Genomic DNA, 26,950 nt, shown 5'->3' with positions numbered 1-26,950 from the left:
GTTGCTAGCTCTACCCAATTGGGTGGGTATGAGCATTTCCCTATTTTTCAAGATGAGGATTTGGGGTTTTGCACTATTATAATGGTAATTTTTGCATGCAGATTCTAAACCTAAATTTTATTTGATATTTGTGGCTTTTGTACCCAAAGGAAAAATGTGTTTTAATTTCACAATTTTTGACTTATTAGGGTTTTACCTTGATTTGTGTGTTGCATGATTTCTAAAGTTTTCTTTGTACTATAGTTTGTCGTAGATCTAGATTATCTATAGGGATATCTTTCCAAGCCTTGTTGTATTTTATTGCATTGGGATTCATGTTGAATCTATACTCCCAAATATAGGTCAATTTAGTGATTTTTTTTACTTGTACTTTTTGGTTTTTCATCTAGCCCTTTTCATCTTGGGACACAACATCTTGGCTTTCTAAAGGCTATGGTCTATAACAATGTTGAGCTTGGGAGTACCAAGCAACATACTCTCCAGAAAAGTCCCTACATAGTAGAACCATAGAGTGTCTAACTAAGACATTTTGTATTGCATTGTCTCACAATCTTGGTTCTAGTCCTCTATACTATTTGGCATGTGTGTTAGCCATGGATGTTTTTCTTATGTGTGTTTGAGTTTGGATCACTATGTCCTCTATCATGGTGGGATTCATCCTATAGGTTCCACATCATTGGGAGGCATAGCTACCTTTACTATTCTTGGAGAGTGATATATAGAGTTGGCCTTTCCCATGTTCAGTTCCAGAACTAGATGCTCACATGGTTCTTCGTTTCTCCTAGAGTATGTTTCCATGTGATTTAAGTTATTTCAGTTTTTAGAGATAGTTGAATTATGTTCATGTATGTTATAGCAATGTTACCTTTCCTCATTGTTACTGGATGATATGGATTAGGTGATTAGATGTTTTATTCATCCCTTCTAGCATGCTTAGATGTTCTACATTCATTCAAGTGTTTGAGCCTCAATTATTATGGATCTAGTACTACTTGGTGTGGACGTTCTAATTCTTTTTCCCTTCTACTTGTTTGTCAAGCTATTTCTTTGCAATCCTAGGTGACATAATGATATCTTCAAGGAGAGGTTTAGGGAGAAATTCTAATCTCCATAGTACGGTGAGGCTTGTGCTGATGAGTTCCATGACCTCAAGAAAGGGAATATGACAGTGGATCAATATGAGAGGTGGTTCTTTGGATTGAGATGATACTCTAGTTTTTGTTAGGATGAGGTAATACTCATACAACATTTTTTCAAGGGTCCTAAAGGCTCTTTCACTGGGAATTCTCATCTTCATCAACCTAGAACATTTGCACTTTCTACTAAAAAGGAAAGAATTTCCAAGAGCAATGTGGTTAGGGGGTTCAATTTTAGATTAGTCTCTTAGGGCTACCATACATAATCCACAAGATAGAGTCTACCAACCCCTTAGACATAGGTCATAGTGTATGGTCAAGCCTAGTCAACACCATGGTCACAATCATTAGGAGCGACAATGCTAATTCTATCTGTTAAAGGGCATAAAAAGTTTAGGTACCACAAGAGGATAGGGTCATGACTAGAGTCAACTTTAGTAGTTCTAGTAGGACTCTAGCCGAGAGAGTGCATCCTACTGTAGTGCTTCCTAAGGTGGATGTGGATCTAGTTCCAATTTTGCAGGATCATTTTTTTCATGTGTTTAGCAGGGATATATATTAGTGGAGTGTCCCATAAAGACATCTTTACGACCTAGTAGAGGTACAATCATGTCTAAATCTACCATGGGTGATGCAGGTAGCTCCCCTAGGATTTTTTTGGCTATTGAAAACCATCAAGCTGAGTACCAAAGTACCATAGTCGAGGCTACAAGTGCCTTGCATGGTAATTCCTTTATTTAAAAAATGGGTTCTAGTGCATCAAATTCTTTTATTTCATTTTCCTTTGTTCAATTATGTGGGCTAGTGGCTCACGAAAAGTTGATAGGTGGCAAGCTGAGTTAGTTATAGCTTCCAAGGTGACTAAAGATTTCATATTCAATGGTTATGTGTTGGACTTGGGCACCATCACCACTATAGTTGATTTTTACATCCTATCCTTAGGGGTCCTATGACATTGTGTTGGGTATGGATTGGTTAGCCACCCATCAAGAGAATATAGAAAACCAACATAAGTTGGTATAGTGTCTAGATGACATAGGTAGGTAGGTGGAAGTTGTAGGGGTCTAGAGGCTGGTCTCACTTCAGATGATCACAACTAAGTAGCTGAAGTGGAGTGTGATACATGGATGTAAGATGTGTGTGGTATTTGTCAATGACCTTAAAGAGGCTGAGAGCCATGAGGTGATACTAGACGATCATCCACTCCATGAGTATGTAGACATATTCCCTATTGAGATACCAAGAGTGCCACCAGAATGCAACATTGACTTTCATATAGATCTCATTCTAGGAGTGGAGCCTATTTCATGAGATCCTTATCATGTGGCTACTTTGGAGTTGAGTGAGCTTAGATTGTAGTTGGAGGGATTTTTGGCCAAGGGACATATTCATCCTAGTGTATCCCTATGAGGTGCACTAGTCATCTTTGTGAAGAAAAAAGATGGTTCATTGTGGTTGTGCATTGACTACCAACAATTGAATAAGGTGATGCTGAAGAACTAGTATCCATTTTTGAGGATTGATGACTTCTTAATTAGATGAAGGGAGTGAGAGTGTTCTGAAAGATTGATCTAAAATTAAGATACCATTAGATTTATATTCATGAGGCTAACATTCATTGGACATATATTTGAATGTGCTATGGGAATCATGAGTTTACAATTATAACCTTTGGGTTAACCAATGAATCATTACTATTTATGAGTTTGATTAATTGAGTATTTTTCATGTACCTTGATCAATTTTTCCTTGTGTTCTTGGATGACATATTGATCTATTCTAAGACTATTGAGGAGCATGAGTTCCATTTACACTAGGAATTTCTTTTATTATGAGACCATTAGTTGTATGGGAACCTGCCATCAATTGTATGGAAATCTAGGTAAATGTGGATTCTTCTAGTTTGAGGTGAAGTATCTGGTGTGTATCATCATAGGTGATGGTAGTGTAGTGGACCCAGAGAAAATATGAGCATCGTGGTTTGGTTGATGCCCACTAATGTGTCTAAGGTTTATAGCTTCATGGGATTGGTAGGTTACTACTATCAATTTGTGAAGGACTTCTCATGAGTGGCTCATCCTATCAGTTCTCTACAAAGGAAAGGGAAGAACTATGTTTGGTAACCTCTGTGTGAGTCAACATTTGAGGCTCTAAAGGAGTGATTGACTAGTATTCTAATCCTTGCAGTACTTAATCTCATAGGCAATTTTATGGTTTGTACAAATGCTTCATCGGAGGGTATGGGGGTAGTGTTGATGCAGGATGGTTGTGTGATTGCATACGAGTCTAGAAAAATCAAGGGTCATGAGCTTAACTACCCCACTCATGATTTGGAACATGTGGCGATTGTGCATGTGCTTGTGCACTAGAGACATTTCCTTTTGGGACACATGTTTGAGTTGCATAGTGATCATTCTAACTTGTAATATATCTTCACCTAGCCAATCCTAAGTGTATGACAACATTTCTGGATGGAGTTCCTATATGAATATGATTTTGATGTTTACTACATCAAAGGGAAAGAAAATGTCATTGTGAAAGCCTTGAGTAAGAGGTGACATGAGATATCAATTTTGTCATTGGGAGTGGATTTGCAAGGTCATATCTTGGAGGCCCTTCCTAGTGTCACATTGTATTAGGAGGTGAGTGCAAAGATTGTATCGAGACGTACCCTTAAGGGGAGGTTTATAGGTTATTTTCTAGAGTCCTAAGGATTGCACAACACTTGGGGCACATTTATGTGCCAATGTTTGGTGATCTTCATACCTTGATTTCATCAAAAGTGCATCATGCACCATATTCCACACATCCTGGCATCAAGAAGATGCATACCAACCTTAGACAATTATACTTCTAGGTAGGCATGAGATGTGATGTTGCTGATTTTGTTGATCAATTTCTTGAGTGCCAAAAAGTGAAGGTAGAGCATCAACATCTAACAAGCCTATTGCAACCACATACCATTCCAGAGTGGAAGTGGGATACTATATCTATTCATTTTATGATGGGATTTCCTACTTCATTATGATGAAATGATTGTATCATGGTGATAGTAGAAAAGTTGTCCAAGGTAGCACCTTTTTCACCCATGAGAACATCCTACACAACTTCTTTTGAAGCACATGTTTTCTTGGAAGACATTGTTCGTTTGCATGGAATCCCTTGATGGATTATATTAGATAGAGATGTAGTGTTTACTTCATCATTATGGACATCTCTCTAGCATGCTTTGGTCATGCAACTCAATTTTAGTTCACCATACCACCCAGAGACTGATGGTTAGACAAAGAGAGCGAACCAAGTTTTGGAAGACATGCTTCACATGTATGTGATGGAAAAGTAAGTGAAGTAGGAGGACTATCTAGACCTTGTTGAATTTTCTTATTATAATGGGTACCATAGTTATCTTAGCATGTCACCTTTTGAGGCCTTGTATGGTAGACCTTGTCTTACTCCCTTGAGTTGGGATCATTTAGTGTACTAAGTGATTCTAGGTCCAGAGATGCTTCAGGATATGGAGCAGCAAGTTGTTTGTATAAGAGAGCATTTGGTTATTGCTTAGGTCTGGCAGATGAAGTATGTAGATGTCCATAGGTTTGATTATCAATTTTTATTTGGTGATAGCGTGTTTTTAAGAGTGCATCCAAGGAAGAGCCCCATTCATTATGGGAAAGGCTCTAAGTTGGCACCATGTTTTGTCATACTATTTGAGATCCTCAAGATGTTTGGTCCTATTGTTTATTGACTAGCACTACCACCTAGCCTATCACACATCCATGATGTTTTCTACATTTTATTTTTGAGGTAGTATATTCCTTATGTGACCCATGTAATTGATTGGGATGCTTTATAGGTGGAGGAAAGGAAACTTTCTTTAGATCCCATCCATATCCTTCAACATCGAAGGTTGAGCCTCAGAGGTTAGGACATAGAGAAGGTAAGGCTCTGATGGGGCATAAATGATGAGACTTATGCTACATGATTGAGAGATTTGTACCATTATCTATTCATAGGCTTCATAGGGTAAGCGTATGCCTAGTGGGGGAGGATGTAGTTCCTCCCATGCTTGCATTCTATACCTTGTTGTTTTGGTTTTGAGAGATACTTGATACTCATGTCCAAGGACATTCGAGATGACTTGATGATTAGATACTTTATTTTGATTTACTAGTATCATAGATGTTATATGCTATGCTATTTAGTTTGATCATATCTGCATGATGATTCTTATTGATGTGACATGATGCTTTATGATGATATCTAGTTATCTTGTTTTCAAACATATCTACTCTATTTATGATTATATGATGGACTTATTGGATTATGGATACTTTGATTTGCTTCTATGACTATTTAATTCATTCTTTCTTTAAGATGTTTTATGATGTAGTGAGTGATTTAAATAAATGGTTATTTAATGTGATTTAATGCATTTATCACTTCAGCTATATTACTATATGTAATTGAACTTGATCTTGTTGTTCAGTGTCCAAGATTTATATCTCCAATAGTGGCACATGGAGTTAGTGATTCAAATTTATTACCTAGCCAATGTCATCTTTATATGGTCAACATATCCTATTTAATTTATTAATTAAACCCTCTATTGATTTAATAAATTCAGACTCATTTGCATTATGTGATTAGACCAATGAGTGTGTCTGTTCATTTAGAGGTTCACAATTTTCATGAAAGTTATTTTGGAATATTGTGATTTATTGGTCAAAGGGAAAATTTAGGCTTTATCTTATTTAATTTAATTCCAAATAGCTTTGTCGTAGTTGAATTCCAGTTACTTGGCATAGGTTATTTTTGTTTGGGTTTATTAAAGGTTTAACTATGTGATCTGGTTCATTACCCTAATCCTTTTATTCACTTGAAATGTGAATATATATCCAAAAAGGAATTTTATTCCTCATGTTTTGACTTTTCAAATAGGAATTTGAGAGACAATTCCAAATCCTCTTCAAGAGGAAATATTGTATTTTTTGATGTAGGAGCTATGGGCATTGGATTGTTGCAAGGTTGGTATCATTGGATCCAGCTTGGGGAGACCTTGGATTGCCATGACTTTCAATAGTTTCTGTAGGGTTTTAATTTTACTATTTGGGATTTCGTATTTTACTTTTTCACTCTTAGATAGGGCTCTCCAATTTACTATTTCAGCTCGATTTCAACCTTTTTTTTTGGTAATTGTTGGTTAGGAGATTGAGAACTAGTGTTCCCCTCTGCTTTTGGTTGCTAGCCTTACTTGGTTAGGCAGGTATGAGAATTTCTCTATTCTTTGAGATGATGGTTTGGGATTTTACATCATTATATTGGTCATTTTTGCATACAGACTTCAAATCCAGATTATTTTTTATATTCATGGCTTTTTTTATGCAAAGGCAAAATGGGTTTTAATTTAAAAGTTTTTGGCTTTTTAAGTTTTTACCTCAATTTGCATGCCATCTAATTTCTCAGGTTTTCTTAGCACTATAATTGGTCATAGATCCAGATTATAAATAGGGATATCTTTCTAACCCTTATTGTATTTTATTGCATTGGGATTCATGTCAAATCTATACTCCCAAATATAGGCCTATTGACTGATCTTTTTACATGTGCCTTTTTTTTCCTCATCTAACCCTTGTTATTTATGATCATTGTGTAGTTGGTGTGCCCACACACAAGCACACGAGCATCCACTTGTCAAGTTTTTGTGGGACTCGAGCTCTTGGTTATTTTTTAGTTGAGTTATGTTCATTGGGGATGGGTTGGGAAATTGCATTGCCTATGGGCACTCATCATGTGATGTGCATGGGTATGTAGGGTAGACCACTATTTAGGGACTTCTCTCATAATCCCAGGTGATGTTTGTGATGAGGTTTACGTGAACAAGTTCTAATCAATTGATAACTATATAAATTCACAAGTCATTAATAAGATAAGAAAATACCATATTATCCACATGGTTTATCCGAGGACAAAATGTTGGCCTCTTGAGGGGTATGGTCCATAATGATGTTGAGCTTGGGAGTACCAAACAATCTAATTTCGACTAGAGTCACTACATAGTAGAACCATAGAATGTCTAAACATGACCTGTCTCATGATCTTGGTTTCAGTCCTTTGTACTATTTGGCATGAGTGTTAGCCATGAATGTTTGTCTTATGTGTGTTTGAGGTCAGATTAGTATCTCCATTAGTACAACAGGAGTGGGTCTATGAGTTCCACATGGTTGGGAGGTGTAGCAACCTTTAGCACTACTACGGACCAATCTACAGAGTTGGCCTTTCCCATGGGTAGTTCTAGAGCTAGATGCTCAAACCATTCTCTATTTCTTTCAAAGTATGTTTCCATGTGATTTATGTTATTTTTCTTTTTAGAGATAGTAGATTTATGCTAATGTATGTTATTGCAATGTTACCTTTTTGCATTGTTACTAGATGCTATAGATTAGGTGATTAGATGTATTATTCATCCTTTTATCATGCTTAGATGTTTTACATTCATTTGATTGTTTGAGCCTTGATTATTGTGGATCTAGAACTTCTTGGTGTGGAGGTTATAACTCCTTTTCCCTTTTTATTGTTCGTCGAGCTATTTCTTTGCAATCTTGGGCAACATAAGTTCAACATTGTGTGATACTATAAAAGTATCACATGCCTTAGAGAGAAATATTGCAAGACATTAGAAACTATTGCAAGGTAGTAAGAAGTTCTACCATAGGACACTAGTAAAATATCACATGATATTATTGAGGTCTATTGCGTAATCCCTAAAAGTGTCACCTAGTACATAGGAGTAAGAAGTATCACACAATACTCAAAAAGTATCACTTGTTAGTACTATGAAATATCATACAATATTGGAAAAGTATTGCCTGCCTTCTTGAAAAAACCTACTCAAGAAAATAGTAGGTATCTCTAGACTTGTTGGTCAAGAGTCAAAGGGTGTTTTGGGTACACTCTTGGGATGCTCCCCTTCCTAGGTTCTAACAGGTCAAATATCATTTATTTTCTTATTTTCATGAACTTTCATAGTTGGTTTTGGACATGTTAATAAGTAGTGATGCTTGGAGAGTCCTTGGTTGTCAAGATTTCATGGTTAAGTCTTCTATTGTGATCTTTTGATCAATTGCATGTTGATGTGTTTGATTCTATGCTTGAAAAAAATAAAAATGTATATTTATATTGGCTTTTATTTATCCTTGTTCCAAGGATCTCTTGGCGAGGCATTACAAGAAATGTTACTTGTAGCCAATACTTGGTGTTTCATCAATTGTGCTAGAGACAAAAGCATAACAATGGGAGAAGCTTAAATGAAGAAACCTTTGTAAGTCTCAGTATAAAAATGATTCAAATGATAAAGATAAAGCTACCTATATAATTTATGAAGTTAAAAAAGTACAAAACTAAAATAAAAGTGAAGACATGTTGTAAACTGAGTTTATGTTTTGTATTACCAAATTGCAAATATAGTATAGGAATTTGACATAAACAAAATTGTTCTACATTTATTAGACACCTAGTATAATTTAATTTTACAATATGAACTATACTATCTTGTACACTTTATGCCATTCTAAAAAGAACTAAGTTGGGATAAGTACATAAAACATACAAGAATATTAAAATAGGAAAAGGAATTGAAGAGCACCCATAAACACATAATACCATTTGGGACCTTGATTTTCAATTACAACATCTTTTTATCATTGTTTATTCAAGACTATAAGATTGCAATAGTGTTTTTCATAATGAAATATTATATACAATAATTATTAAAATTTGTGAAACATATTCCCTTATATTTTGTTCAGTTTGGATAAAGAAGAGACAAAATGGTAAATTTAACTTTAAGCTTCTAAATAAACTTGTATGTAAATTGAAACATGACATTGATAATAATGTTTTTATCCATTTTCCAAAAGAGATCATCAATTTTAATTTAAGGGTGATGTCATATTTTTTTATTTACACTTCTATAGTAGGATGTTTAACAATTCATAATTAACTTCCAAGATGAAATATTTGGTTTTCCATTTTTCAATTAATTAAGATTTTATTATTATTATTTTATTCATTATAAAAAATCAATACTTCGACTAAGGAAAAACTTCAAAACTTTCTCTTTTCTAAACCAATAAATCTTAAATAAATAAAAAACCATGAAATCACACATTATTTTCAAATATTTCATTTTGCTCTGGGAATATCATAAAAGAGATTAAGTAAAACAAAACAAAGATATTACAAGTTTCTCAAGAACAACAATATGATACTATACTAAACATGAATTAAATTTTTTGAGACATTGAATTGATTTGGCAAAATGCCCAAAATATTAGATTTCCTAAATTGTTATTATCTTGAATTTAATCATTGTAGTTCACAAAAAAGTCATAACAAAGAACTTAAAAAAGATTTCAAAGGCAACAAACTACATCATACTATTAAATAACATTATTGCAAAACATCCCAAATCCAAAAGACTATTTTAAGATAAGAATTATAATTGACTATTTTAAAAAGAAAAATAAAACATTTTCACATATCTTTGCAATACACATTTTAGCTATATTGTAATTTGAATTTAACGTGATAGTATTTTATAGACATCACATTCATAATGAAATTACCAAGAATTAGTTCCACGTGAAATAAATGTTGATGACCTTAATAAGTAGTTATTTGTTATGAGTTGGACCAATTATAGAAGATTACATAATGTATGTCCAAAGCATGATCCTTAAACATTATAGGAGATTCAAACATAAACTACCTCAAATTTTAGGCATAAATGTCCACGCCTCTTGTATAATTAATATTTAATCTGGGTTAGACGTGTATATTTTATTTCTACATAGAAAATTCAACACAATTTTACATAGCTCTATTTTCTCAAACTCACCAATATACGTCACTCCCATATTTTTGCATGCTTGATCCAATATTTCCACTAAATTAATTTTTTTGAAGTACAAAAACTAAAGACAGAATTGAGATAAGAATCACTAGAACTAGAATAGAAATTTCATGTATGCAATTGCAAATTTTGTAGAGCACAATTTTCATTTACTGCCATGTATGCAATTGCAAATTTATTATAACCCAATTTTCATTTATCATGATGAATAAAGTGGGTTATTTGAAAGAAAAACATCCATCAAGAAAACCATAAATGTGTAACATGTGTTGTCAAAGCCTATTTATGTGACATGCTTTTTTTTCAATGAATGAAACATATAGTTGAAGGGATCTAGAAAATAGGTATGAAAAAGTGAATAGCTTTCCAGAAATTGAGATCTAGTATCTTGACATTGTTGTTACTTTAACACACATTAAGGCCTGCAACTTCTTTCAGATGCATTCATTTTTCTCTAGTAAAATTGAAATTCAAGCTCCATGTGAGTATGGTGTCTAAAATATTTCACAACTAAAGCCATAACCAAAACTATATCAGAAACACTTTCCTACTTGATATAGGAACATCGTAGGTGTAAGAGCAATCTTGCATCACCCAAAACTATTTTATTTTCAGTCTTTTCTATTTTAATAAGGACTACTACAAGATAGTTACTCTTTATGGGAACTTTCTATTTTTATTAAGTTTTTCATATGAGCTCGGAATGTTCTCATTTTCTATAAGAAGGTTGATTTTAGAGTTGTAAGCCTACCATAAAAAACTAATTGCTCAAGCATAAGTATCAAAGAAGATATTGTGGATTTTCAATGGTAAAATTTGTAGAAAAATCTTCAGGCTCACCATTAGAGGTGTTAGAGTGCCCAGATGAGGTCTAAAAACTCGATAGAAGGATGCTAGCGCTATTCCATTTCTATAGATAAGGAGCTAGCATTTCAAAAAATTGGTTATAATAGCCAATCGAAGCAATGGTTCGTGAGTTATGGCCTTTCAAAGTTGGATTTTTTAGTCCTAGGTATTAATTTTAATTGTATGGAACCTTCTTAGGTGGCATAAAGTTGCCCATTTAAGAAAGTCCTGAACATTGTCCAGGGGAGCTCTAGGTGATAGTTCATAGCTTGTCTTGTAGATGATTGTAGTTAAGGTGCCTATGTGGGTTAGCATATTGTACTTGTGAATTCTATAATTCCACATTTACAATGTAAATAAGAAGCCCATATTTTGTTCTCACATTTGTTGTTGTTTCTTTCTTCTGCTATGAGTTTATGGTATTAAGGGGAGCACCCTTCATGAAGTGGTATCAAAGCTACAGTTCTTGAGTGTGCGGATAGATCATTGACTATGAGGCAGTTTGCACTAGGATAGTGGTTTAGGTTAAGCATGTAGATAGATCACTAATTGTGAGGTAGTTTGCACTAGGGTTTCAGTAGAAGCACAAAAATGGCTCCATAAAGAGAGCATGGAAAAAGAGCTATAGGTGTTACGCCTAAGGGTTTTAGAGCCCTCCAAAGACAAATGCAAGCATTGGAAGAAAAAATTAGTAGAGAAATGAATCTTTCCATAAGAGATGAAAGAAAGGATGAGGAAAAAGTAGAAGAAAATGTTGAAGCAAAGGTAGTTCTAAATTTAGAGGAAGAGAGAAATTTTAGGGCCATCTCTAGGATTGAAAAAAGACCTAAGTTTGAGGTATCCAAATTTTTGGGAATTCTTAACCTAGAGGAACAGATCAATTGGATCAATGAACTGGAGGAGTACTTTGAGTATGAAGATATTGATGGTCCTAATAGGGTCAAGTTTGCGAAGGAAAAATTGAAGGGACATGTGAAGATCTAGTGGCAAGAGGTTTAGTTGGAGGGAAGTAGAAAGGGAAAGGAAAAAATCACTAGATGGGATCGGATGATAGCTAAATTGAAGTGACAATTCATTCCCATGGATTATGAGCTTGATCTATTGAAGAAGATGCAAGGGTTGAAGCAAGTGGGAAAATTTGTTCAAGAGTATACCAAAGAGCTCTACCAAATTCTCATCAGAACTAGCCATGAAAAAGCTAATAAGGAGAAATCCATTCATTATCTTAATGGGTTAAGGTGAAGAATTTAGATTGAGCTAAGTTTGCTTTGAACGAACAATATTGAGGAGGTACACCAATTTTCCCTAAAAGTTGAGGAGAAATTAAGCAAGAAGTTTGACAAAAAGAATAACAGAAGAGGTTGCAGTGGAAGATCTAGCAGATGATCTTATGGAGGTGATAATGATGATTATAATAACAAGGATGAGGCTAGAAATATTAGTTATAACCAGAGGGGAAACAATTCTAATAATTTCCATGATTAGAAAAATAGAGATCAGAGAGGAAGAGGCGGGGGACAAGGATCTAGAAGAGAAGGCTTTTGTGGGAAATGTTTCACTATGGAGAAGAAGGGCATAGAGCATTTGAATGTACCCAGTACCAGGAAGGATAGATCAATGAACAAAAGACCAAGCTAGATTTGCACATGCTGATGAAGATTCCAGATCATCACATTCTAAAGATGCTAAAAGAGGAGAAGTCTTAGTTAATAGAAGAGTCCTGTTGAGTGGTGAGAATGAACTTGATCAAAGAAATACCTTTTTTGTACAAGGTACAGATGTGAAGATAGATGTTGTGATGTGATCATTGATGGTTGAAGTACTAAAAATCTAGTGTCAAAAATGTTGTTTACAAAGTTGAAGCTGAAGAGACAGAAACACTCGCATCCATATCATATTACTTGAGTGGAAGATGACCATAGGGTCATGGTCATTGAGCAGTGTTTTATGAAGTTAAAGATTGGTAGTTACTAGGATGAGGTACTATGTGATATCATACCTATCGACATATGTCATATGTTTCTATGTAGGCCGTGGTAGTTTGACAGGCATGATGTACATGATGGGGGAGCAAATACCTACACTCTAAGCAAAGATGAAGTGAAACATAAGTTGAAGCCATTGAACACTAGTACATTTTTACTTGTCTTTCTACCAAAATTTTTGACCAAAGCTATGGTTTCATCTTACTTTTAGTTTTCATCCCCACGTTGGTCAAAAATGTCTAAATTTTCCTAAGTTGGTTGAAATTTCGACCAACTCAGGTCATACCAAGAAAAGAACAAAATATATGCTTATACTCATATGTTATTATTATTATATATTGATGTTATGTTTGGGCACCAGGATGGAGGAATCCAAGGGCTTGTAGGCCAATGCAACTGGTTGGGCTTGACAAACTCCCTCTATCCCTTCCATAATAGAGTTGACAGAACAAAACTCAACATTCATTAAGCAAACATCACCCCACTTCCTCTTTGAACACACTACCTGCTAGCCCAACGGGACCTCATTGGGCTTATAGTTGTATTTTATTATTCTTATTATGTAGGGGCTTCATTCAATGTTGGGTAACATTTAAATTGGTGGGTAATATTGTAGATTTCCCATTTGGTTACATAAAATGTCTTGTTCAATTCTTAATTTCCTATCTGACTCTGCACAAAGTGTACTTGGGGTTTTTTTGTTATGCAAAGGAAAAACTTTACAAGGGTTATAGAGTTCTTAGGGCATGATTAATGGTATTTGGTATTTCTACATAGAGTTCTTGTGGTTACAAAGGGGTGCACATATGCATACTATTTCTGCATAGATTTTCTTTTGAGCCTGTGTGATTGATGAGATTAATTAATATTTTTGGGTGTGAATTAGAATAAGATGAAGAAACAACAATGCAAGATCATTATTTTTCTTCTAAGAAATCACATTATTTGATGTTATTATAATCATTTTTCTTTATTATTGATTGTTTCTCAGTATGTTGATTCTACAGTCTTTAGGGCCATGGCAAAAAAGTAAGAAACCCCATCTTTTGGTATTGGTGAATGATATTATATTTTTTGTAACAATAAAGATATCAAAGAAAAAAATTAATAACCATTATTTTGATTTTTGAATAATTTAATCACCAGAAATTGATAGAATGAAAATATTTTCATATAAATGAGCATTTGATACATAGCTTAATGGAATTTGCAAGAAAAAATTATTTTCCAGTGTAGCTTCTTCATGGTAAAATGAAAAGTACATATGAAAAGCATACCAAAACATAGCTTATAATAATCAAATCAAGAAGAATTAGATTTAAAATAGTTCTAACAAAATATACTTTAGAAATCCCAATAGTTTCTAGACCATTCTAGATATGCTGTGGTGAGAGAAGAATTTTCTATATTTACATATTTAAAATACTCATCAATTGACAAAAGCAACTGAAATGCTTGTTTAAGAAAATAGTTTCTTTTTAATCCAAATAAATATTATAGTTGACTCACAAGATTCAAATATTGTAGGCTTTACATTATTAACTATCGATATAGAAAATGATAGAAGAGATTCTTGTGAAAATAGGACCATAGATAAAATGCAGTCTCCTCTTTTTCCCTTCTTCCACAATGGTGTTGAGAAACTACAATTAAATCTTGCAAGGCTAAGTGCTCTCTCAAGAAAGTAGGTAAATGAAATTATTAATAATTAGTAAGACTCAAATATTTATGTTAGACCTATATAGGTAAAATTTTTTTGTATATTGTTAGAACACAAATTTTAGATAATATTATTAAATAGTTTTTAAGTGAGCTATCAATGCATTTATGAATTTTTTTTTTTTTTCTCTTGCAGGACTTAATTTTTTAAAGAAAATCTTAAAATATTGGTTTCTTTATAGAGTTATATGCATGAGATCCTAACTCTCATGCACACCAAACATATATATGAGCTTCAATAGAATAGGTTTGTGAGATATCTTATTCTACTATAGTAGAAAACCATTCACATTCTTATTCATATTCCAATAACCTCCTAGATGTTTTGGCTATTAATGTGAGACCGCATATTTCTTCATTATAGAGAGAACAAAAAAGTGGAGTTTAGATGCTCTTACTATGAGATTTAGGCCACATCTTCTAAAATGCATATAAAAAAGACTTCTTACATCTAGCAAGAAAATAAAGCATGAATGATACAGTACACATTTAATACAAAAGATTATTGTCATTTCTATTTTCATACATTTATGTCTTAAAATTATGATAACAATATTCATGAGTTACAATAAGATTATAGGGCATTATAAGAAAATGTACATCTAATGATTCCAATGTATCCATACATACACCTTCTGAGTGCTCCTATTAACATCATCCATGGTATATGAATAACAAATCTTGATAGATTCAATTGGGAACATCACAACTCATGTTGTATCTCAAAACATTTATTTGCATGCTAGATAACTCAATTGAAATTCTAGGACTCGATACTTGTGCTTTGCTCCTAATATAACACTCTTGAATCAACACTTCTAATGAATGATTTTTCTTGGTTTCTATTATAACTTCCTTTGATTTTTATCTGCACTTTATTAAACTAGCAAAACCTAGATTAGAAGGGATTTGAACATGACACATGAGTTGCATAGATAAGAGGTTTGATTCTCATTTGAATTTGTGGTATAGTGGTTAGCCTTTACCTCTTTTGCATGTTATTAATGAATATCAATACAATCCATACAAATCTTTGGAGAATCAAGTTTTCTTTAGTGGTGTCATTTATTTTGTTGTTAGAGTCAATAGCAGAGATGCCCAAGAGTTGGAAGGAGTTAGTAATTCAGAGGGCTTGTACAAAGATGGGGATAAGTTTTTATGCATCATTATAGGTTATGATGTATCAAGATCAATGGGGATTTAATCTTTTCATTCCTACCTTAGTAGGCTTTGTATATCACCTTATTGGCTAGAAGGGAAATCTATTAGTTTATGGATTGGAAATGGGTCTTGGGCATTTTGTGTTTTGGATACTAGATACAGAACATAAGCTATGGATTTGAGAACAGGAAAAATATTTATCACATGGGCTACACACTTCCTAGGAGGTATCTGCAAGTGGTGGCCTGATATGGTTTACATGCTATTAAAATTGTGTCATAGTTTACCATATGAAGGATAGGCATCAGTCACTTTATGGATTGAATGATGCCTTTGGTTTGCAACACCTAAGAGGTATACCATCTATAACTTTTGAGCCTCCCCTTTTGTCATTTTGAAACCCTCCTATGGAAATCAGATTACAATTATGGTGTTGTTTGTATTTTTGTAAATTTAAATTTTTGTATTGCTAGGAGTGAAGTTATTTGATATGAAAATTATTTTTGGGTATATTTTATGGTCTGATTTGGTTGGGAATAGTTGCCGGTGCTATTGAAGTACAATAGATGATAGCTAATTGGCTATCTTTCTACCATTCCAAGTTGCCATTTTTTTCTTAAACAATTTTTTGTTTCATGTTTCTATGTATTACAATCACTAACTAGTTTATGAACATGATGAAGTTTTACTCACAAATCCAAAAATAGTTTCATAATTTGTGTGTTGATATTTTAAGCATGGTGTTACTCACAAATCCAACAATAATGTCATAATTTGAGTCTTGATATTTTAAGCATGGTGTTACTCACAAATCCAATAATAGTGTCCATGTCTAGATTTGGTACCATTTAGTACCTGAAAAGGAAGGGACTAATGTGCTCAAGGAGATTCTTGTCTAAATCTAGCCAATGGATTGATTCCCAAGATAGTGTAGAGGTCAATATCCCTTTAAGACCTTGAAGGGATAGTCCAAAGATAGGATAAGGATTTGGATCCCTAAACTTTAAGGAAACCTATTGTGATTGATATTTGAGAAACTTTGTTATAGCCTAATCTTCTTCTTCTTGAACTGAAATGGTATTAGAGGTAGTATCAACAATAAGGATCATAAATAGTAAGTTTGCTTAATATGTTTGGTGATTGTATATCTCTTCTTACTTTTAATAATAAAATAACATAGATTTGATTCAAGGGAACTTAGTTCATTTAGTTTAGGCCACAAGTATGTTAGACAAGGCTTAATTATGGTTATAACATCCCTAAGCATAGAAGGGAACATTACATGCTTGAACACATACTGTTGGGTACAATGAGTCTATAGATTATAGGTGCAACAAACTAATGGTGAGGAGATAAGGAGATCCTCAATTTTCACTTGTGTTCTAAATCACTTCCATATTTATTCTTGAAAACTCTATCTGTGACTAGTCAACTACATGTTTTATGATTAGGAACATAGTTGTTCTTTCAAATATAACATTGTAACCCATGTCTTAGAGAAATACAAGCATATAAAAGTGTAAAACGGGATCAAATTTATGTCCTTTTTGAGGTAGTATAAAGATCATATAAGTGTTCCTAGTAAGGAAAATGAGTAATTCTTTAGATTCAATTAGGTATAGCTTAATAGATCAAAATTAGTTGATTCTAAACAATTTTTCCATTTCTAAGTAAACAAAATCAACATAGTGAGGAATGAAATTTGATGTATGTAGAAACAACAAGGTTCACTATACAATAGGGCAAAACATATCTTCTTCATATTGTCAATGTTGCAATCTATAATCACCTCATTTTAAAGATTGCATCACACAATCTCACAGTGGTATCAGTGGATGTCTTCTACACAAAGGCATACACAAAAGAAACTCACATGTTAGCATATGGTCAAACTACAAATGTAATTCTCACAACTAATCAAATAAAATACTACATGGTCACCAAAGTAACAACTCTTTTGCTCTTACTTAGTCCTTTTTGGAAATATTTGGGATACATTGGAAATTGCTACTTTTGGTTATCTTCTTGTTACTAAATGATTGGGTTCATGGAATGAACTATGTGATATCTTCAACATTCCTTCTACTCATAAAAAAACATATTCTTTGACTTGCAAGGCAGTGGGGACTGTCTTCCTTGAAAAGGTTGTGTCAGATAGTTAGGCCTAGAAATAGATGAAATGGGTGAATGGAAATTCCTTTTTGGGTATCAATTCAAAGTAGATATACTTGATGTTATAAGATGATTCTAGGATCATACAGTGGATTAATGAGACTTGGGGTGTCATTGAACTATCTCTAGATGGTCCTTTATGTTTAACAATTTTTGGAATAGTGGTGAACCTAACAAATATTATCTTGTGTGGTAAGTCTCATTTAAGAGGGTTGTTGTGGGTGATGCATTGTCATCTATTGGTCTTGCCCCTTTTTTCTACTCTATTTGTTCATACATGGAGTCCCTCTCTTACTTCTTCTTTGAGTGTCCTTTCTCTATTCATGTCTGTTCCATATTTCTTGGGTTGCCCCTTAGTTGGAGCACTTGTCTTGGCCTCTCATGGTTTGAAATAATTTTTGGTTTCATTGATTTATTTGATAAAAAGCTTACTTCATTTTGGTCTATTCAGTTTTGTGAAATTAGTTGGTTGTTATGGAGTAAAAGGAATGAGGACATATATTAATGTATAAGGAGCCTTAGTGAGATTAATCATAAACTCATAGTCTTATATAATGCTACATGTGTCAATCATTTTGGATATACTAAAGAGCCATTTTATGATCCTAATTTGTGAAGGAATGTTTCTCATATACTAATTAGGCATAAAATAAACACACTTTGTTGATACTATATAAGGACATGTTGGATTAGAGAAGCTCAAGGCCATAGAACTATTCATGAAGGATAATAACATCAGGACGGAACAGGTTGATGAAATCAATAAGATGCCTAAAATTATGCTCCTAGGTGGGATGCACCCTCTAGTGTTACTCCTAACATAGATCCCCCTCTAGGAAGATTTAAATTAGATAGGCGAAATCAACAATAACATTATTGGTGCATGGGATACAAGTTGATGTAGTATATGAAGTTATTCTTTTTTTATCAATAGAACTCTTGATTTGTATAATTTTGTATTGTTTATGTAACTGGTTGTGAGTAGAAAATTATGGCTAGCTGGTTAGCCTATTGATAGCTACAATTATTCTTTTTTTATTGAAGTTATGGTTAGAATTTTAATGGTCCTCTCATATGCAGTATTGTAAAACTCTTTCATTTACTATCTTTAATACAAAAAATGATCCATATTATTAGTTCTTGCCTGGAACTATAACTAAGGGAGCATCCTTAAACAATGATTTATATTTTTTCAAACAACTAATCAAAATCAATTGTTATTAATAGTTGCTCTGTCATTGTTATTTTTTGTTATGCTGCACTCATTTTAGGAAAAAATCATTTGAATGCTTTGTTGGCACTCTATGATTGGGCTTAGATTTAAATCTATAGATTGATAGAGGTTGTGTAGATATTACAAGGAAAGAGAACATGCCAATATTTAAGTAAGCATATTGCATATTGTCAAGCTTATGTGAGCATTATAAAGTAATGAAGGTGCAAAATTTTATAAATTTTTTGGCAGATGGCTATTAGAATTTTAATTGTGTTGGCTAGATAATGGACTTGCTACACTAGGTAAATGTTTCAAAATATATTTGAACACCCACTAACAACATCTTGTGAACCACTAATATCTTTTGAACTAGGGGGTAGAAATGTTATGGGGAAATATGTGCTTAGATTGTGTAATATGTGCTCTGTAGTTTCTTTTTGCATGCAAGTTATTCTCTTTAGTTGTTCACTAGATATAAAGTTTGGTCTTGTTAACTCAAGCCTTCTATATAGTTAGGCCTCTTTTAAGGTTTATTTTTTTGGGTAGTGATATAACTTTTCACAATGTCATCCTTGCAACCTTCAATTCTAGAGCTTTATATTTATGTTACAAGTAGTTGTTACTTCTTCCTTGCAAATTTGTCCTATTGGAAACTAAAATTTAATGCCACTTATTTTTTAATTATATTTGACCTTCTAGGTAAGAGCCTACAACACAATGGTAAATTGTGAGTCTCTTAATTAAGAGGTCTTGGGTTCAAATCTACTCTAGATTAACTAATAATTGAAATAATTGATCACAACAAATAATAATAAACCTTGGCTTCGGCCTCTTATCAATCAAAATAAAATAAAATTATATCTAACCTTCTAGAAAAAAATTGGAAATTTATTGTTCAATCAATTTTCTTCATTGACGATACAAATTTTCTTATGGTTAGTCAAACATGTATTATGTGGAATATGTGGTGAATGTGAGGAAGTGACTATAGTGCAGGGAAACATTTAACATGCATGTATGTTTTCCATGGTCAAAATCTTTGACCATTGCAAAGGCTGCAAGTGTATTACTATAAGAATTACATGGTTTTGATGAATTTGACAGAGTTGGGAATATCCTAACTATTACAAAATTAGCTCAATGTAGAAAATTGTGTGATTGAATTCATGTAATGTTATGTAGATAACAAAAAATCTTATAGATAATTTAGTGTCTTACTAGCAATGCCATCTTGAATTGTGGGCATGCTGAGTTCTATCAAATAACATCATTTTAAGGAATAAATGTAACCGTTGTTTTGTCTCATTAGCAATGCCATCTTGCATTATGAGAATTCTTAGTTCTAATGATTAATATCATTCTATGGTATAAATGTTGGCAATCAATGCTTACTTATGCCATTGAATAATAATTTTTAATAATTTTCACATGGGCTTTATGATGTGGTCATAACAATCTTTATCTTGTTGGTTAAATATGGGCAGCTCTTGTAAACATTCTTGTAGGTTATCAAGTATGGTTGCAAGATTTTGAAGTGGCCTAGATTGATGGAGAAGTCCTGGAGATTAAAGGTCAGCAAGTTAAGGTTTAGATAGTTGATGGAAAGTTGGTAAGTAAATAGTTCTATTTTGAATGATAATCTCTTTAGATTTCTTTTTTAATTTATTGTGACTACTTACAATTGGTTCCACAAAATCCTATCAATGGCAATAGGTTTATAGGAAAACCAATGGCTTATGTCTAGGAATATTATTACTAACATTTCTTTGTGGATTATTTATGCTTTCTTTTTGGTCAATGGTTAAAAATTTTCTTTTTGAAAGAAGCTATGGTACACTCATGCTTAGTGAATGATGTAATATCTCCCTACTTATTACTATAAGAGTGAAATTGCTAGGGTTGTGATTGGTAATCATAGCTCAGTCTTCTAGATCTGGAGATCAAAATAAGAAGCTTTTGATTGTGTATAGGTGACTATAAACTTGTCAAATGTAAATCCAAAGGATTGTGAAACATTTCCAAGTGGAGTGGATGATATAAGAAAAATTTCTTATTTACATGAACCAGAAGTTCTACAAAATTTGGCATCTAGATATGAACTAAATGAAATATATGTAAGTTGTGAGGGTTTTCTTTGAATTACTCTATATTATCATTATTTATATTTAGATAGCTCTACATCTATTTTCTCTTCATTTATGACATTGTTCTATGTTTTTGTCTTAGTTAAAATGCAATTCATCTGCTTTTAAATAAACAATAGAATAGTGTTAGTAAGAGAAACATTCTATGATGATATTGTGTTGTATCTAGTAGACCTACACTGGGAGTATATTAATTACTATCAATCCTTTTAGAAGACTTTCTCACTTGTATGATAGTCAAATGATGGAACAATACAAAGGGGCAACATTCAGAGAGTTAAGTCCTCATGTGTTTCCTATGGTAGATGTTACATATAAGTAAGCCTCTCCAATTTTCTTATTGAAGCTATGTCTTATGTCAAAGAAGCTCTATTTCATACATCCATTTAAACATTTTATGGATACTAGGTGATGATCAATGAGGGGATAAGTCAGTCCATCCTAGTGAGTGGAGAAAGTGGGGCAGGTAAAACAAAATCTACCAAAATGCTTATTCTATCTTGCTTATATGAGAGGTTGAGCAACAACTAAGGGGAGATTAGTGGAGCAACAAATGCTAGAAGTAAGAAATAATGGGAAATTTGGTTATGAATGGAATCACTATGGCATTTTTTGTTATCATCTCAATCTTCTAATACAATGTCTTCATTGTTGTATGTGATCATTATCTGATTTATGTGTTATTTACTTCTTTGTAGTCAAATCATGTTCTAGAAGCCTTTGGAAATGTGAAAACTCTCAAAAATAAAAATTCTAGGTTAATTATTTTTTCATTTTAAGATTTTCCATTACATGTATAATAGAAGGAAATTAAATATAAGGAGTTTCTAGACATTGAGCTGTTAATTTGGGGGTTTGGCTTAGCTTTTGGAATATCAAGAGTGCAATTTGTTCTTATGTTTTTTTTCTAACTAAGAAGCACATTTTGTGTAGTCATTTTGGTAAATTTGTTGAGCTACAATTTGACAAAAATAGAAGAATATCAACAGTTGTTGTTAGAACATGCCTACTAGAAAGGTCTCGTGTTTGCCAAATTTCAGATCTAGAGAGAAACTATCATTATTTCTACCTTCTCTATGCTACAACCCTAGAGGTATGCAACATCATGCTTTGGTAATTGTGACTATAATTGATCTTTGAAATAGGTTCATTGCCCATTTCTATTTATATTCTGAATTCACATATGTTCAATTTGAAATTGCAGAATGCTAACAATAGTAGAACCATTTTTTGAAAATTTCTTCATTTCTTATTTTAGGGAACTAAAAAATATAAGCTTGGACATCCAAGTTCATTTCATTATTTTTACTAGTCCAACCATTATCAACTTGATGGAGTTAATGAAATGGAGGAGTACCTTGCAACATGAAGAGAAATTGAAGTTGTTGGAACTAGTGCCGAAGAACAAGTATGACATTTTGTAGAATGAAATATTAAAATGGTTCCATCCTTTTAAACTTGATTTTTTATGTTTCTAGTTTTTCTCAATTACTTAATATTTATAGGATGCAATATTTTTAGTTGAGATAGCTATTCTCCATTTAGGTAATGTTGATTCTACTAAGGGCAAGGATAGAGATTCTTCTAAGCCAAAAGATGAGACAACTATGCTTCATCTTAAGATGGCAGAAAAGTTATTCATGTATGATTCCTTTCTTTAATGATGATTTGGATGTTTTAATTGTTCTAAATATGTTGCTACAGTGCCCATTCAACCTTTTCTATGTACTAATTTTTTGTAGTGAACTACTTTATATATTACCTTAGGGCCAATGTTAAAGGTTTGGAAAAATCTCTTTTCATTGTGACTCGAGATGAAAGCATTACAAAATCTCTTGACCTAGTTGTTGTAGTTACTAGTCGAGATGCATTGGCAAAAAAAATATACTCATGATTATTTAATTGGTATTATGTACCATTTGTGAGTATTGTGTTACTTAGGACAAGATCTCAAAGAAGAGTATATTTGGATGGTGAAGCATATTTCTTAGTTTTTTTAGAATGTATATTATTCTATGGGAACTTCTTAAGAAAATGCCATTTGTATTGGATACAAGCTAGTAAATAAAATAAATAATTCGATTGCCTAGGACCCTAATTAGTGTTCTTGATATTTACAGGTTTGAAAGTTTCAAGAATAACAGGTACATTTTATTTGTAGACGTCAAGACTACATATTCTAAATCATGCCTTATAGCTATAGTCAATACAATTTAGCAAGATATATTTGAAAGCTTTCATAATATGAAATGTTTACATATTACTCTTAGGTGAGCTAAGGAAAACCTACTTTTTTCTTCATTGTAGTTTTGAATGGTTCTGTATCAATCTTACAAATGAGAAGCTACAACAACACTTCAATCAGGTCAAAAAGTTCCATATCTATTAAATTATCATAATTTTTGGAAGAAATATATTTTTTATACATTTTTTTTTCGCTCTTTTCTTAGGGTATATTTTCTTAACTATTTTAATATTATTTTGTTGTGTATGATATTTACCTTTTTCTATGGATTTTTATCTATGCTATGCATCATGTCTTTAAGATGGAACAAGATGAATACAGAAGAGAAGAAATTGATTGGAACTACATTGAATTTGTTGACAATCAAGATGTTTTGGATCTGATTGAAAAGGTCTTTTTTGATATCAATTTTTTTTGCTGGTTAGATTTAGATGCAAATTGCATAGTTAAACATACACACAATATATCATTTTAATTAAGGTTCTTAATAAACATCTTGGGTATAGGTAAATCAATGGGGTTAACACTTATTCATAGCTTCAAATACTAATTTTTTTTCTATAGAGTTGAGTATCTTATGGACTAAATATATTGGAATGAATGATCCCTTTCTCAATTTAACTTCTAGTGCTTTATTAGAAATTTTTGTTTATTAGAACAAAAACTTTTGAAATTAAGGGCCAAGATTTTAATACAACTGTATTTTATATATGTAGAAACTAGGGGGAATTGTAGCTCTTCTAGATGAAGCCTGGTATGTTTATGAGATCATTGTTCATACAAATTTTGAGATGCCCATTTGACATCATATGATATGCTAGTTTCCCTTGACCTTTTTTTTTTAATTCATAGATTTGTCAATAGACTATTTTTAATACTTGTTTCAAAATAAGAGTGGCATTTCCATTACTATGTGAATAAGATATAGGGAATGTGAAGAAAATAATAGTGATTCTTTTTAGCTATGAGGACAAGATATACTGAATCGAAAGTTATAATGCAACTGTTCAACAAAATAGGAATCTCATAGCCATCAATGGAAGTTGAATATCAATGAGATTAAATCTTGGACTTCAACTTTGAAGCAAAGATTAGGCCATGATTAACTTAACAAAATAGGGATAATATGAAGGCTTGGATTGGTCATCCTTTAATTAATATTTACAACAATGAGGTGATGAAATCATACTTGAAAGTTCAAGAAAATAGGGAGTTTTGTGTCCAGTCAGATAATAAAAGGGGATATATTAGGAGAATTGAAAATTAAGATGGACTAAAGTTAAGACATATGCTATAGTTAATTAATGAAGATGAATAAAAGTCACTTTAATTCTTTTTTTAAATATGATTATGTATTTTTCTTGATTAGAATGAAATCATCCAAAGAAAGTTCTTTTTTTGTTTCAGAAAATAGAGAGAGAGTCTTGCATTGGTTTTAGATGTTTTGTTTTCATGTCAATACATGAGTAGGATATGTCAATGCATGATTATTGTTACAAAGAGATTGAGTCCAATACTTGAAAGTTTTCTGTGATAGGGACATGTGAAGAAAGTTGTCACTAATATGTATCTTTCTTTTGGCTTTGCAGTATGTTTCCAAGATCAATCCATCATAGATTTGCACAAAAGCTTTACCAAACTTTCAACAACAATAAGAGTTTTAGCAAACAAAAACTTTGTTGTACCGAGTTCACATTTTGTCACTGGGTAAAAGTACAAAGTTGTGTCACCTTTCAGGCCAACTTATTAGAACAATTGAATTTGACTATTTCTATCTAAAAATAATATTTTTTCAAACATATGATCTATAGATAAATTATTCATTCTAGCTGATTTATATATGACCTCACATTTTTCCAATTGGAAATGTCTATTAAATGCATGTTTTATACTAGATTCTATCCAATTACAAAAGAAATAAAATTATTTTAGAAAAGCGGCTTTTCAATAAATCTTACTATTTTTAATGATATTTTTTAATAACATATAAGCACTATTTTATAGAGCTTAGAGTCAAGAATATTCTTGTATAGTGTTTATAGCATTTTGATTTGATATAGTATATATTTTAATTAAAAAAATTTATAAGCACATATTTTAACACTTGAAAATATGTTGGTTTTGAGAAAGAAAAAAATAGAAAATCATATATATTTTTATAAAAAATTATATGACATTCTAGAGGAGAGAGTCCTCTTCTAGAATGTATAATTTTTCTCCTAGTTAGAATAGATTTGTTTTGAAAAATGTGGTGGGAGATGAAAACTATCGATTTCAGGTGAGTTGAAGTTTGAATCAATATAAAAGAGAAAATATAGGTTTAAAGAAAATTTTTATTTTTGAATTTTCTAGCTATATATTTTATCTATAACATAGTCTGAGATCAAAGGGAAATGAGTTTATTTCCATCTAGTTTTTTGGTGATAACTAGACCCCTAATTTTCAGCATTTTCAGCAGCTAAAAGACTATCTATAAAAATTAAGAAAATATATCAATTATTAATTGAAATAATAATTAAAAATAATATTCCTAAACTTCATCCATTTCTACACATTTCATTTGTTTACTTCATTTTCAAATTCAAATTAATAATACCAATTTTATGGCATTGAAGTTGAATGGTTATACTTTTGTTAGCCTTTTCCTTTATAAAAGGGTGACAAAGGTTTGTGCTTTTACCCCATGATGCTAGTGATGTGAGAAACTACTTCTTTCTACTTATATATATATATATATATATATATATATATATATATATATATATATATATATATATATATATATATATATATATATATATATAACCTTAATTTCACTAGCATAGCATTTGTATCACAACAATGCTCATCTCTTCTGTCTTATGGATCTGATAGGTTACCTATTAGGCTGATCTATTCGTTGAAAATATCAAAGATTATGTTATTATAGAGCATCAAGATCTATTAAGTTCTTCAAAATGTACCTTTGTTGCAAGTCTCTCTCCTGCTCTACTTGAGGAATCTTCTAAATCATCAAAATTCTCCTCCATTGGTACACATTTTAAGGTCAGATTGATGTTTGATTGTATACTGGTGATACAATGCACCTTTCTTCCTTAAGACTTTTGTGATTTTACAATCTTAATTATTTGAATTTGTTTTCATTTGCATGCTATTATATGTCAACCCTTGATATTTCCATTTCATGGAATTTGTCATAAGATACTGATTGCACCTGTAATTTTGTTGTCATGAATAACCTTTAGAATGATTGAGTTATTCACTTTTTGTTGTACATCAACAACTCCAATCTCTCCTAGAGACACTTAGCTCAAGAGACCCTCACTACATATGATGTGTGAAACCAAACAATGTTCTAAAACTAGGCATTTTTTAGAACCACAATATTTTACAACAGTTGCATTGTGGGGTATAG

General features: G+C 32.2%; 1 pseudogene; it reads left to right on the top strand.

Moving 5' to 3' along the window:
* The first annotated feature begins 1,760 nt into the window (after positions 1 to 1,760).
* On the top strand, positions 1,761 to 26,950 carry LOC149569031 (myosin-11-like; annotated as a pseudogene).

This window comes from Cupressus sempervirens, chromosome 3 (genome assembly GCF_028749045.1).
Source record: "Cupressus sempervirens isolate cs-2001-9-10 chromosome 3, ASM2874904v1, whole genome shotgun sequence".
NCBI lineage: Eukaryota > Viridiplantae > Streptophyta > Pinopsida > Cupressales > Cupressaceae > Cupressus > Cupressus sempervirens.
This window is presented reverse-complemented; position numbering and strand designations above follow the sequence as displayed.